At 44.8% G+C, this 12,441-nt stretch overlaps 15 non-coding genes across 15 annotated transcripts; all 15 read left to right on the forward strand.

Annotated features, from left to right (window-relative positions):
* The first annotated feature begins 211 nt into the window (after nt 1-211).
* On the forward strand, nt 212-284 carry trnaf-gaa (transfer RNA phenylalanine (anticodon GAA)). The gene has a single exon. It is a non-coding gene; the product is annotated as a tRNA-Phe (tRNA).
* Nucleotides 285-888: 604 nt separating this feature from the next.
* On the forward strand, nt 889-960 carry trnaq-cug (transfer RNA glutamine (anticodon CUG)). Its single transcript has one exon. It is a non-coding gene; the product is annotated as a tRNA-Gln (tRNA).
* A 939-nt stretch (nt 961-1,899) lies between these two features.
* Nucleotides 1,900-1,971, forward strand: trnaq-cug (transfer RNA glutamine (anticodon CUG)). Its single transcript has one exon. It is a non-coding gene; the product is annotated as a tRNA-Gln (tRNA).
* A 262-nt stretch (nt 1,972-2,233) lies between these two features.
* Nucleotides 2,234-2,306, forward strand: trnaf-gaa (transfer RNA phenylalanine (anticodon GAA)). The gene has a single exon. It is a non-coding gene; the product is annotated as a tRNA-Phe (tRNA).
* A 1,162-nt stretch (nt 2,307-3,468) lies between these two features.
* On the forward strand, nt 3,469-3,540 carry trnaq-cug (transfer RNA glutamine (anticodon CUG)). The gene has a single exon. It is a non-coding gene; the product is annotated as a tRNA-Gln (tRNA).
* Nucleotides 3,541-3,802: 262 nt separating this feature from the next.
* Nucleotides 3,803-3,875, forward strand: trnaf-gaa (transfer RNA phenylalanine (anticodon GAA)). Its single transcript has one exon. It is a non-coding gene; the product is annotated as a tRNA-Phe (tRNA).
* Nucleotides 3,876-5,475: 1,600 nt separating this feature from the next.
* trnaq-cug (transfer RNA glutamine (anticodon CUG)) lies at nt 5,476-5,547 on the forward strand. The gene has a single exon. It is a non-coding gene; the product is annotated as a tRNA-Gln (tRNA).
* A 262-nt stretch (nt 5,548-5,809) lies between these two features.
* Nucleotides 5,810-5,882, forward strand: trnaf-gaa (transfer RNA phenylalanine (anticodon GAA)). The gene has a single exon. It is a non-coding gene; the product is annotated as a tRNA-Phe (tRNA).
* Nucleotides 5,883-6,486: 604 nt separating this feature from the next.
* Nucleotides 6,487-6,558, forward strand: trnaq-cug (transfer RNA glutamine (anticodon CUG)). The gene has a single exon. It is a non-coding gene; the product is annotated as a tRNA-Gln (tRNA).
* A 262-nt stretch (nt 6,559-6,820) lies between these two features.
* trnaf-gaa (transfer RNA phenylalanine (anticodon GAA)) lies at nt 6,821-6,893 on the forward strand. Its single transcript has one exon. It is a non-coding gene; the product is annotated as a tRNA-Phe (tRNA).
* Nucleotides 6,894-7,497: 604 nt separating this feature from the next.
* trnaq-cug (transfer RNA glutamine (anticodon CUG)) lies at nt 7,498-7,569 on the forward strand. Its single transcript has one exon. It is a non-coding gene; the product is annotated as a tRNA-Gln (tRNA).
* A 262-nt stretch (nt 7,570-7,831) lies between these two features.
* trnaf-gaa (transfer RNA phenylalanine (anticodon GAA)) lies at nt 7,832-7,904 on the forward strand. The gene has a single exon. It is a non-coding gene; the product is annotated as a tRNA-Phe (tRNA).
* A 604-nt stretch (nt 7,905-8,508) lies between these two features.
* On the forward strand, nt 8,509-8,580 carry trnaq-cug (transfer RNA glutamine (anticodon CUG)). Its single transcript has one exon. It is a non-coding gene; the product is annotated as a tRNA-Gln (tRNA).
* Nucleotides 8,581-8,842: 262 nt separating this feature from the next.
* trnaf-gaa (transfer RNA phenylalanine (anticodon GAA)) lies at nt 8,843-8,915 on the forward strand. The gene has a single exon. It is a non-coding gene; the product is annotated as a tRNA-Phe (tRNA).
* A 604-nt stretch (nt 8,916-9,519) lies between these two features.
* On the forward strand, nt 9,520-9,591 carry trnaq-cug (transfer RNA glutamine (anticodon CUG)). Its single transcript has one exon. It is a non-coding gene; the product is annotated as a tRNA-Gln (tRNA).
* Nucleotides 9,592-12,441: the final 2,850 nt, after the last annotated feature.

Below are 12,441 nucleotides of genomic sequence, written 5' to 3' on the forward strand. Positions count from 1 at the left end.
CGTGGGTGCTTAGGATGAGCTTTCTGAACAACAAGGTTCTGGGGCAGTTCTTTATGAATTGCTTTTATAATTACAATGACTTCGACTATCAGCTAGCGTTTAATAGCTGCTCACTTGATCATCGGCCGCTGTATGCCATGATGAAGCCATTGGCAGTTAACCATAACACATGGTTTGGTTCCATTCTTAAAATAGGAATTTGACTGCACCAGCCGAAATAGCTCAGTTGGGAGAGCGTTAGACTGAAGATCTAAAGGTCCCTGGTTCGATCCCGGGTTTCGGCACTGCCAGATGAGTTTTGGTTACAAGCTCTTAGTGCCCGAGCGCCTGGCTCCGTGCAGCTTATCAGTGTATGGACAAACTGTGGTCATCCCAAACACCAATTAATGGTTCCATGGTGTAATGTCTAGCACTCTGGACTTTGTATCCAGTGATCCGAGTTCAGATCTCGGTGGAACCTTTGCTTGGGAGGGAAGGGTTGCAAGAAATGGCTATGTCAAAGTCCCTACATTTGCCTGGTTCTAAAGCAAAGAAACTTGAATAAAAATCATCATCAATTGCTTGCTGGAGTCACTGTGTGGGAAATAAAAGAACTACTCACAGATGGCAGATGGAGATCCTTCTGCAAGAGGAAAAAATGTGGAAACTGGCTGACCTGAAGCAAACACACTTTCTCATGCTACGGAGGCGTGGTTCTACAATAAGCTTTGTCTTCTTCTACTTACACAAGACAACCAAAGCTCCGCCCAGTTTCTTTGTGTGATTTCAAAACAAGAGTTAGCACAGTTTAGTGACCTTTGATTACAAGCTCTTACGCTCTGACCTCTTTGCTGTTTCTCAGTATTTGGAAGTGACATGTGGGTCACAAAAAGGCACTGCGTGCAGGTTGGTTCCATGGTGTAATGGTTAGCACTCTGGACTCTGAATCCAGCGATTCGAGTTCAAATCTCGGTGGGACCTGCAAATCTGCATTGAACCATCCAAGCCCCTGAGTTCATTCGTGCCTTTCCACGTGGGTGCTTAGGATGAGCTTTCTAAACAACAAGGTTCTGGGGCAGTTCTTTATCAATTGCTTTTATAATTACAATGACTTGGACTATTAGCTAGCGTTTAATAGCTGCTCACTTGATCATCGGCCGCTGTATGCCATGATGAAGCCATTGGCAGTTAACCATAACACATGGTTTGGTTCCATTCTTAAAATAGGAATTTGACTGCACCAGCCGAAATAGCTCAGTTGGGAGAGCGTTAGACTGAAGATCTAAAGGTCCCTGGTTCGATCCTGGGTTTCGGCACTGCCAGATGAGTTTTGGTTACAAGCTCTTAGTGCCCGAGCGCCTGGCTCCGTGCAGCTTATCAGTGTATGGACAAACTGTGGTCATCCCAAACACCAACAAATGGTTCCATGGTGTAATGTCTAGCACTCTGGACTTTGTATCCAGTGATCCGAGTTCAGATCTCGGTGGAACCTTTGCTTGGGAGGGAAGGGTTGCAAGAAATGGCTATGTCAAAGTCCCTACATTTGCCTGGTTCTAAAGCAAAGAAACTTGAATAAAAATCATCATCCATTGCTTGCTGGAGTCACTGTGTGGGAAACAAAAGAACTACTCACAGATGGCAGATGGAGATCCTTCTGCAAGAGGAAAAAATGTGGAAACTGGCTGACCTGAAGCAAACACAATTTCTCATGCTACGGAGGCGTGGTTCTACAATAAGCTTTGTCTTCTTCTACTTACACAAGACAATCAAAGCTAGGCCCAGTTTCTTTGTGTGATTTCAAAACAAGAGTTAGCACAGTTTAGTGACCTTTGATTACAAGCTCTTACGCTCTGACCTCTTTGCTGTTTCTCAGTATTTGGAAGTGACATGTGGGTCACAAAAAGGCAGTGCGTGCAGGTTGGTTCCATGGTGTAACGGTGAGCACTCTGGACTCTGAATCCAGCGATCCGAGTTCAAATCTCGGTGGGACCTGCAAATCTGCATTGAACCATCCAAGCCCCTGAGGTCATTCGTTCCCTTCCACGTGGGTGCTTAGGATGAGCTTTCTGAACAACAAGGTTCTGGGGCAGTTCTTTATGAATTGCTTTTATAATTACAATGACTTCGACTATCAGCTAGCGTTTAATAGCTGCTCACTTGATCATCGGCCGCTGTATGCCATGATGAAGCCATTGGCAGTTAACCATAACACATGGTTTGGTTCCATTCTTAAAATAGGAATTTGACTGCACCAGCCGAAATAGCTCAGTTGGGAGAGCGTTAGACTGAAGATCTAAAGGTCCCTGGTTCGATCCCGGGTTTCGGCACTGCCAGATGAGTTTTGGTTACAAGCTCTTAGTGCCCGAGCGCCTGGCTCCGTGCAGCTTATCAGTGTATGGACAAACTGTGGTCATCCCAAACACCAACAAATGGTTCCATGGTGTAATGTCTAGCACTCTGGACTTTGTATCCAGTGATCCGAGTTCAGATCTCGGTGGAACCTTTGCTTGGGAGGGAAGGGTTGCAAGAAATGGCTATGTCAAAGTCCCTACATTTGCCTGGTTCTAAAGCAAAGAAACTTGAATAAAAATCATCATCCATTGCTTGCTGGAGTCACTGTGTGGGAAACAAAAGAACTACTCACAGATGGCAGATGGAGATCCTTCTGCAAGAGGAAAAAATGTGGAAACTGGCTGATCTGAAGCAAACACACTTTCTCATGCTACGGAGGCGTGGTTCTACAATAAGCTTTGTCTTCACTCTGGACTCTGAATCCAGCGATCTGAGTTCAAATCTCGGTGGGACCTGCAAATCTGCATTGAACCATCCAAGCCCCTGAGTTCATTCGTGCCTTTCCACGTGGGTGCTTAGGATGAGGTTTCTGAACAACAAGGTTCTGGGGCAGTTCTTTATCAATTGCTTTTATAATTACAATGACTTGGACTATTAGCTAGCGTTTAATAGCTGCTCACTTGATCATCGGCCACTGTATGGCATGATGAAGTAAATGGGCAGTTAACCATAACACATGGTTTGGTTCCATTCTTAAAATAGGAATTTGACTGCACCAGCCGAAATAGCTCAGTTGGGAGAGCGTTAGACTGAAGATCTAAAGGTCCCTGGTTCGATCCTGGTTACAAGCTCTTAGTTCCCGAGCGCCTGGCTCCGTGCAGCTTATCAGTGTATGGACAAACTGTGGTCATCCCAAACACCAATAAATGGTTCCATGGTGTAATGTCTAGCACTCTGGACTTTGTATCCAGTGATCCGAGTTCAGATCTCGGTGGAACCTTTGCTTGGGAGGGAAGGGTTGCAAGAAATGGCTATGTCAAAGTCCCTACATTTGCCTGGTTCTAAAGCAAAGAAACTTGAATAAAAATCATCATCAATTGATTGCTGGAGTCACTGTGTGGGAAACAAAAGAACTACTCACAGATGGCAGATGGAGATCCTTCTGCAAGAGGAAAAAATGTGGAAACTGGCTGACCTGGTTCCATGGTGTAATGGTTAGCACTCTGGACTCTGAATCCAGTGATCCGAGTTCAAATCTCGGTGGGACCTGCAAATCTGCATTGAACCATCCAAGCCTCTGAGTTCATTCGTGCCTTTCCACGTGGGTGCTTAGGATGAGCTTTCTGAACAACAAGGTTCTGGGGCAGTTCTTTATCAATTGCTTTTATAATTACAATGACTTGGACTATTAGCTAGCGTTTAATAGCTGCTCACTTGATCATCGGCCACTGTATGCCATGATGAAGCCATTGGCAGTTAACCATAACACATGGTTTGGTTCCATTCTTAAAATAGGAATTTGACTGCACCAGCCGAAATAGCTCAGTTGGGAGAGCGTTAGACTGAAGATCTAAAGGTCCCTGGTTCGATCCCGGGTTTCGGCACTGCCAGATGAGTTTTGGTTACAAGCTCTTAGTGCTTATCAGCTTATCAGTGTATGGACAAACTGTGGTCATCCCAAACACCAACAAATGGTTCCATAGTGTAATGTCTAGCACTCTGGACTTTGTATCCAGTGATCCGAGTTCAGATCTCGGTGGAACCTTTGCTTGGGAGGGAAGTGTTGCAAGAAATGGCTATGTCAAAGTCCCTACATTTGCCTGGTTCTAAAGCAAAGAAACTTGAATAAAAATCATCATCCATTGCTTGCTGGAGTCACTGTGTGGGAAACAAAAGAACTACTCACAGATGGCAGATGGAGATCCTTCTGCAAGAGGAAAAAATGTGGAAACTGGCTGATCTGAAGCAAACACACTTTCTCATGCTACGGAGGCGTGGTTCTACAATAAGCTTTGTCTTCTTCTACTTACACAAGACAACAAAAGCTCCGCCCAGTTTCTTTGTGTGATTTCAAAACAAGAGTTAGCACAGTTTAGTGACCTTTGATTACAAGCTCTTACGCTCTGACCTCTTTGCTGTTTCTCAGTATTTGGAAGTGACATGTGGGTCACAAAAAGGCACTGCGTGCAGGTTGGTTCCATGGTGTAACGGTTAGCACTCTGGACTCTGAATCCAGCGATTCGAGTTCAAATCTCGGTGGGACCTGCAAATCTGCATTGAACCATCCAAGCCCCTGAGTTCATTTGTGCCTTTCCACGTGGGTGCTTAGGATGAGCTTTCTGAACAACAAGGTTCTGGGGCAGTTCTTTATCAATTGCTTTTATAATTACAATGACTTGGACTATTAGCTAGCGTTTAATAGCTGCTCACTTGATCATCGGCCACTGTATGCCATGATGAAGCCATTGGCAGTTAACCATAACACATGGTTTGGTTCCATTCTTAAAATAGGAATTTGACTGCACCAGCCGAAATAGCTCAGTTGGGAGAGCGTTAGACTGAAGATTTAAAGGTCCCTGGTTCGATCCCGGGTTTCGGCACTGCCAGATGAGTTTTGGTTACAAGCTCTTAGTGCCCGAGCGCCTGGCTCCGTGCAGCTTATCAGTGTATGGACAAACTGTGGTCATCCCAAACACCAACAAATGGTTCCATGGTGTAATGTCTAGCACTCTGGACTTTGTATCCAGTGATCCGAGTTCAGATCTCGGTGGAACCTTTGCTTGAGAGGGAAGGGTTGCAAGAAATGGCTATGTCAAAGTCCCTACATTTGCCTGGTTCTAAAGCAAAGAAACTTGAATAAAAATCATCATCCATTGCTTGCTGGAGTCACTGTGTGGGAAACAAAAGAACTACTCACAGATGGCAGATGGAGATCCTTCTGCAAGAGGAAAAAATGTGGAAACTGGCTGACCTGAAGCAAACACAATTTCTCATGCTACGGAGGCGTGGTTCTACAATAAGCTTTGTCTTCTTCTACTTACACAAGACAATCAAAGCTAGGCCCAGTTTCTTTGTGTGATTTCAAAACAAGAGTTAGCACAGTTTAGTGACCTTTGATTACAAGCTCTTACGCTCTGACCTCTTTGCTGTTTCTCAGTATTTGGAAGTGACATGTGGGTCACAAAAAGGCAGTGCGTGCAGGTTGGTTCCATGGTGTAACGGTTAGCACTCTGGACTCTGAATCCAGCGATCCGAGTTCAAATCTCGGTGGGACCTGCAAATCTGCATTGAACCATCCAAGCCCCTGAGGTCATTCGTTCCCTTCCACGTGGGTGCTTAGGATGAGCTTTCTGAACAACAAGGTTCTGGGGCAGTTCTTTATGAATTGCTTTTATAATTACAATGACTTCGACTATCAGCTAGCGTTTAATAGCTGCTCACTTGATCATCGGCCGCTGTATGCCATGATGAAGCCATTGGCAGTTAACCATAACACATGGTTTGGTTCCATTCTTAAAATAGGAATTTGACTGCACCAGCCGAAATAGCTCAGTTGGGAGAGCGTTAGACTGAAGATCTAAAGGTCCCTGGTTCGATCCCGGGTTTCGGCACTGCCAGATGAGTTTTGGTTACAAGCTCTTAGTGCCCGAGCGCCTGGCTCCGTGCAGCTTATCAGTGTATGGACAAACTGTGGTCATCCCAAACACCAATTAATGGTTCCATGGTGTAATGTCTAGCACTCTGGACTTTGTATCCAGTGATCCGAGTTCAGATCTCGGTGGAACCTTTGCTTGGGAGGGAAGGGTTGCAAGAAATGGCTATGTCAAAGTCCCTACATTTGCCTGGTTCTAAAGCAAAGAAACTTGAATAAAAATCATCATCAATTGCTTGCTGGAGTCACTGTGTGGGAAATAAAAGAACTACTCACAGATGGCAGATGGAGATCCTTCTGCAAGAGGAAAAAATGTGGAAACTGGCTGACCTGAAGCAAACACACTTTCTCATGCTACGGAGGCGTGGTTCTACAATAAGCTTTGTCTTCTTCTACTTACACAAGACAACCAAAGCTCCGCCCAGTTTCTTTGTGTGATTTCAAAACAAGAGTTAGCACAGTTTAGTGACCTTTGATTACAAGCTCTTACGCTCTGACCTCTTTGCTGTTTCTCAGTATTTGGAAGTGACATGTGGGTCACAAAAAGGCACTGCGTGCAGGTTGGTTCCATGGTGTAATGGTTAGCACTCTGGACTCTGAATCCAGCGATTCGAGTTCAAATCTCGGTGGGACCTGCAAATCTGCATTGAACCATCCAAGCCCCTGAGTTCATTCGTGCCTTTCCACGTGGGTGCTTAGGATGAGCTTTCTAAACAACAAGGTTCTGGGGCAGTTCTTTATCAATTGCTTTTATAATTACAATGACTTGGACTATTAGCTAGCGTTTAATAGCTGCTCACTTGATCATCGGCCGCTGTATGCCATGATGAAGCCATTGGCAGTTAACCATAACACATGGTTTGGTTCCATTCTTAAAATAGGAATTTGACTGCACCAGCCGAAATAGCTCAGTTGGGAGAGCGTTAGACTGAAGATCTAAAGGTCCCTGGTTCGATCCCGGGTTTCGGCACTGCCAGATGAGTTTTGGTTACAAGCTCTTAGTGCCCGAGCGCCTGGCTCCGTGCAGCTTATCAGTGTATGGACAAACTGTGGTCATCCCAAACACCAACAAATGGTTCCATGGTGTAATGTCTAGCACTCTGGACTTTGTATCCAGTGATCCGAGTTCAGATCTCGGTGGAACCTTTGCTTGGGAGGGAAGGGTTGCAAGAAATGGCTATGTCAAAGTCCCTACATTTGCCTGGTTCTAAAGCAAAGAAACTTGAATAAAAATCATCATCCATTGCTTGCTGGAGTCACTGTGTGGGAAACAAAAGAACTACTCACAGATGGCAGATGGAGATCCTTCTGCAAGAGGAAAAAATGTGGAAACTGGCTGACCTGAAGCAAACACAATTTCTCATGCTACGGAGGCGTGGTTCTACAATAAGCTTTGTCTTCTTCTACTTACACAAGACAATCAAAGCTAGGCCCAGTTTCTTTGTGTGATTTCAAAACAAGAGTTAGCACAGTTTAGTGACCTTTGATTACAAGCTCTTACGCTCTGACCTCTTTGCTGTTTCTCAGTATTTGGAAGTGACATGTGGGTCACAAAAAGGCAGTGCGTGCAGGTTGGTTCCATGGTGTAACGGTTAGCACTCTGGACTCTGAATCCAGCGATCCGAGTTCAAATCTCGGTGGGACCTGCAAATCTGCATTGAACCATCCAAGCCCCTGAGGTCATTCGTTCCCTTCCACGTGGGTGCTTAGGATGAGCTTTCTGAACAACAAGGTTCTGGGGCAGTTCTTTATGAATTGCTTTTATAATTACAATGACTTCGACTATCAGCTAGCGTTTAATAGCTGCTCACTTGATCATCGGCCGCTGTATGCCATGATGAAGCCATTGGCAGTTAACCATAACACATGGTTTGGTTCCATTCTTAAAATAGGAATTTGACTGCACCAGCCGAAATAGCTCAGTTGGGAGAGCGTTAGACTGAAGATCTAAAGGTCCCTGGTTCGATCCCGGGTTTCGGCACTGCCAGATGAGTTTTGGTTACAAGCTCTTAGTGCCCGAGCGCCTGGCTCCGTGCAGCTTATCAGTGTATGGACAAACTGTGGTCATCCCAAACACCAATTAATGGTTCCATGGTGTAATGTCTAGCACTCTGGACTTTGTATCCAGTGATCCGAGTTCAGATCTCGGTGGAACCTTTGCTTGGGAGGGAAGGGTTGCAAGAAATGGCTATGTCAAAGTCCCTACATTTGCCTGGTTCTAAAGCAAAGAAACTTGAATAAAAATCATCATCAATTGCTTGCTGGAGTCACTGTGTGGGAAATAAAAGAACTACTCACAGATGGCAGATGGAGATCCTTCTGCAAGAGGAAAAAATGTGGAAACTGGCTGACCTGAAGCAAACACACTTTCTCATGCTACGGAGGCGTGGTTCTACAATAAGCTTTGTCTTCTTCTACTTACACAAGACAACCAAAGCTCCGCCCAGTTTCTTTGTGTGATTTCAAAACAAGAGTTAGCACAGTTTAGTGACCTTTGATTACAAGCTCTTACGCTCTGACCTCTTTGCTGTTTCTCAGTATTTGGAAGTGACATGTGGGTCACAAAAAGGCACTGCGTGCAGGTTGGTTCCATGGTGTAATGGTTAGCACTCTGGACTCTGAATCCAGCGATTCGAGTTCAAATCTCGGTGGGACCTGCAAATCTGCATTGAACCATCCAAGCCCCTGAGTTCATTCGTGCCTTTCCACGTGGGTGCTTAGGATGAGCTTTCTAAACAACAAGGTTCTGGGGCAGTTCTTTATCAATTGCTTTTATAATTACAATGACTTGGACTATTAGCTAGCGTTTAATAGCTGCTCACTTGATCATCGGCCGCTGTATGCCATGATGAAGCCATTGGCAGTTAACCATAACACATGGTTTGGTTCCATTCTTAAAATAGGAATTTGACTGCACCAGCCGAAATAGCTCAGTTGGGAGAGCGTTAGACTGAAGATCTAAAGGTCCCTGGTTCGATCCCGGGTTTCGGCACTGCCAGATGAGTTTTGGTTACAAGCTCTTAGTGCCCGAGCGCCTGGCTCCGTGCAGCTTATCAGTGTATGGACAAACTGTGGTCATCCCAAACACCAACAAATGGTTCCATGGTGTAATGTCTAGCACTCTGGACTTTGTATCCAGTGATCCGAGTTCAGATCTCGGTGGAACCTTTGCTTGGGAGGGAAGGGTTGCAAGAAATGGCTATGTCAAAGTCCCTACATTTGCCTGGTTCTAAAGCAAAGAAACTTGAATAAAAATCATCATCCATTGCTTGCTGGAGTCACTGTGTGGGAAACAAAAGAACTACTCACAGATGGCAGATGGAGATCCTTCTGCAAGAGGAAAAAATGTGGAAACTGGCTGATCTGAAGCAAACACACTTTCTCATGCTACGGAGGCGTGGTTCTACAATAAGCTTTGTCTTCTTCTACTTACACAAGACAACAAAAGCTCCGCCCAGTTTCTTTGTGTGATTTCAAAACAAGAGTTAGCACAGTTTAGTGACCTTTGATTACAAGCTCTTACGCTCTGACCTCTTTGCTGTTTCTCAGTATTTGGAAGTGACATGTGGGTCACAAAAAGGTGCTGCGTGCAGGTTGGTTCCATGGTGTAATGGTTAGCACTCTGGACTCTGAATCCAGCGATCCGAGTTCAAATCTCGGTGGGACCTGCAAATCTGCATTGAACCATCCAAGCCCCTGAGTTCATTCGTGCCCTTCCACGTGGGTGCTTAGGATGAGCTTTCTGAACAACAAGGTTCTGAGGCAGTTCTTTATCAATTGCTTTTATAATTACAATGACTTGGACTATTAGCTAGCGTTTAATAGCTGCTCACTTGATCATCGGCCACTGTATGCCATGATGAAGCCATTGGCAGTTAACCATAACACATGGTTTGGTTCCATTCTTAAAATAGGAATTTGACTGCACCAGCCGAAATAGCTCAGTTGGGAGAGCGTTAGACTGAAGATTTAAAGGTCCCTGGTTCGATCCCGGGTTTCGGCACTGCCAGATGAGTTTTGGTTACAAGCTCTTAGTGCCCGAGCGCCTGGCTCCGTGCAGCTTATCAGTGTATGGACAAACTGTGGTCATCCCAAACACCAACAAATGGTTCCATGGTGTAATGTCTAGCACTCTGGACTTTGTATCCAGTGATCCGAGTTCAGATCTCGGTGGAACCTTTGCTTGAGAGGGAAGGGTTGCAAGAAATGGCTATGTCAAAGTCCCTACATTTGCCTGGTTCTAAAGCAAAGAAACTTGAATAAAAATCATCATCCATTGCTTGCTGGAGTCACTGTGTGGGAAACAAAAGAACTACTCACAGATGGCAGATGGAGATCCTTCTGCAAGAGGAAAAAATGTGGAAACTGGCTGACCTGAAGCAAACACAATTTCTCATGCTACGGAGGCGTGGTTCTACAATAAGCTTTGTCTTCTTCTACTTACACAAGACAATCAAAGCTAGGCCCAGTTTCTTTGTGTGATTTCAAAACAAGAGTTAGCACAGTTTAGTGACCTTTGATTACAAGCTCTTACGCTCTGACCTCTTTGCTGTTTCTCAGTATTTGGAAGTGACATGTGGGTCACAAAAAGGCACTGCGTGCAGGTTGGTTCCATGGTGTAATGGTTAGCACTCTGGACTCTGAATCCAGCGATCGGAGTTCAAATCTCGGTGGGACCTGCAAATCTGCATTGAACCATCCAAGCCCCTGAGTTCATTCGTGCCCTTCCACGTGGGTGCTTAGGATGAGCTTTCTGAACAACAAGGTTCTGGGGCAGTTCTTTATCAATTGCTTTTATAATTACAATGACTTGGACTATTAGCTAGCGTTTAATAGCTGCTCACTTGATCATCGGCCACTGTATGCCATGATGAAGCCATTGGCAGTTAACCATAACACATGGTTTGGTTCCATTCTTAAAATAGGAATTTGCCTGCACCAGCCGAAATAGCTCAGTTGGGAGAGCGTTAGACTGAAGATCTAAAGGTCCCTGGTTTGATCCCGGGTTTCGGCACTGCCAGATGAGTTTTGGTTACAAGCTCTTAGTGCCCGAGCGCCTGGCTCCGTGCAGCTTATCAGTGTATGGACAAACTGTGGTCATCCCAAACACCAACAAATGGTTCCATGGTCTAATGTCTAGCACTCTGGACTTTGTATCCAGTGATCCGAGTTCAGATCTCGGTGGAACCTTTGCTTGGGAGGGAAGGGTTGCAAGAAATGGCTATGTCAAAGTCCCTACATTTGCCGGCACTGCCAGATGAACTACTCACAGATTGCAGATGGTGATCCTTCTGCAAGAGGAAAAAATGTGGAAACTGGCTGACCTGAAGCAAACGCACTTTCTCATGCTACGGAGGCGTGGTTCTACAATAAGCTTTGTCTTCTTCTACTTACACAAGACAACAAAAGCTCCGCCCAGTTTCTTTGTGTGATTTCAAAACAAGAGTTAGCACAGTTTAGTGACCTTTTATTACAAGCTCTTATTTTCTGACCTGTTCGATCCAAGTTCCAATAGGCAGCTCAGATGCAACACAGTCAAAAGTAACACCTGAGCCACACACAAGGTCCAATGTGTGTCCTTTTAAGTGAGTCGGAAAATCAATTAATTGCTTTAAATCAAAGCCAGCAAAGCAAGCCAAATAGTCCTTTGTGAGCCCATTTACAGTGTCATCCATGTGAATGTTAAAATCACAGAGTAAGATAACATTAGGAGAGAATGTCCAAAGGGAGGTTAAAAATGCAGAAAATTCAGATATTTCGGTGGTTGGTATATAACAGCAAGCATAGTCAGTGTTGAACCACTGATTAGTGAAACAGCAGATACAAATGATGTGTCTGTAGACAGAGTGGACATGCCTTGTAAGTCGTGTTACGGAGTATCACAAGGCCTCCTCCGCGTCCGGAAGTTTAGGGCTGCAAGATGTAAACAAACTTAGGTAGACATGCCTGATTAAGTTCCAGAAAGTCATTTTGTTGTTGCCAGGTCTCAACCAAACAAAAGAAGTCGAACTTATGATCATCCACAAGATCATGTAGTAGACAGCCCTTATTGGAGAGTCAGCGAGTGTTGAACAGCCCGATTTTAACCGGGGCTGTGCTAGGCGAGCTAGCTAACTCAGCAAACAACTATGTTCCACGGACCCCCGGTCAGGGGGCTGAGGACTAGATTGGCCTTGGTGTCATCATACAAATCGATATATGTATACAAATAAAATGTAATTGAAATTGAATTAAATCATACCTGTATCCCCAACGAGATCCACAATGGTTGTATGTACACTGGAGTAAGGCTGCACCCGGAGATCACTGTGTACTGAAGCAGCGAAGTCGCTATCTGTAGCAATAGAGCGATAGCAATCCAGACTTTCCCTACTTTTATAGCATAAAGTATAAAATTTTAATTGGATAATGTCTCTTAAACCTGGTTAGCAGGAACAAAACAGGTGTGAAGCTGTCCAATAAATTGGTGTGTGAGATGTGGTAACTTAAATATTACTGGGCTTAGATTCAATTCAATT

Source organism: Clarias gariepinus, chromosome 15 (genome assembly GCF_024256425.1).
Source record: "Clarias gariepinus isolate MV-2021 ecotype Netherlands chromosome 15, CGAR_prim_01v2, whole genome shotgun sequence".
Classification (NCBI taxonomy): domain Eukaryota; kingdom Metazoa; phylum Chordata; class Actinopteri; order Siluriformes; family Clariidae; genus Clarias; species Clarias gariepinus.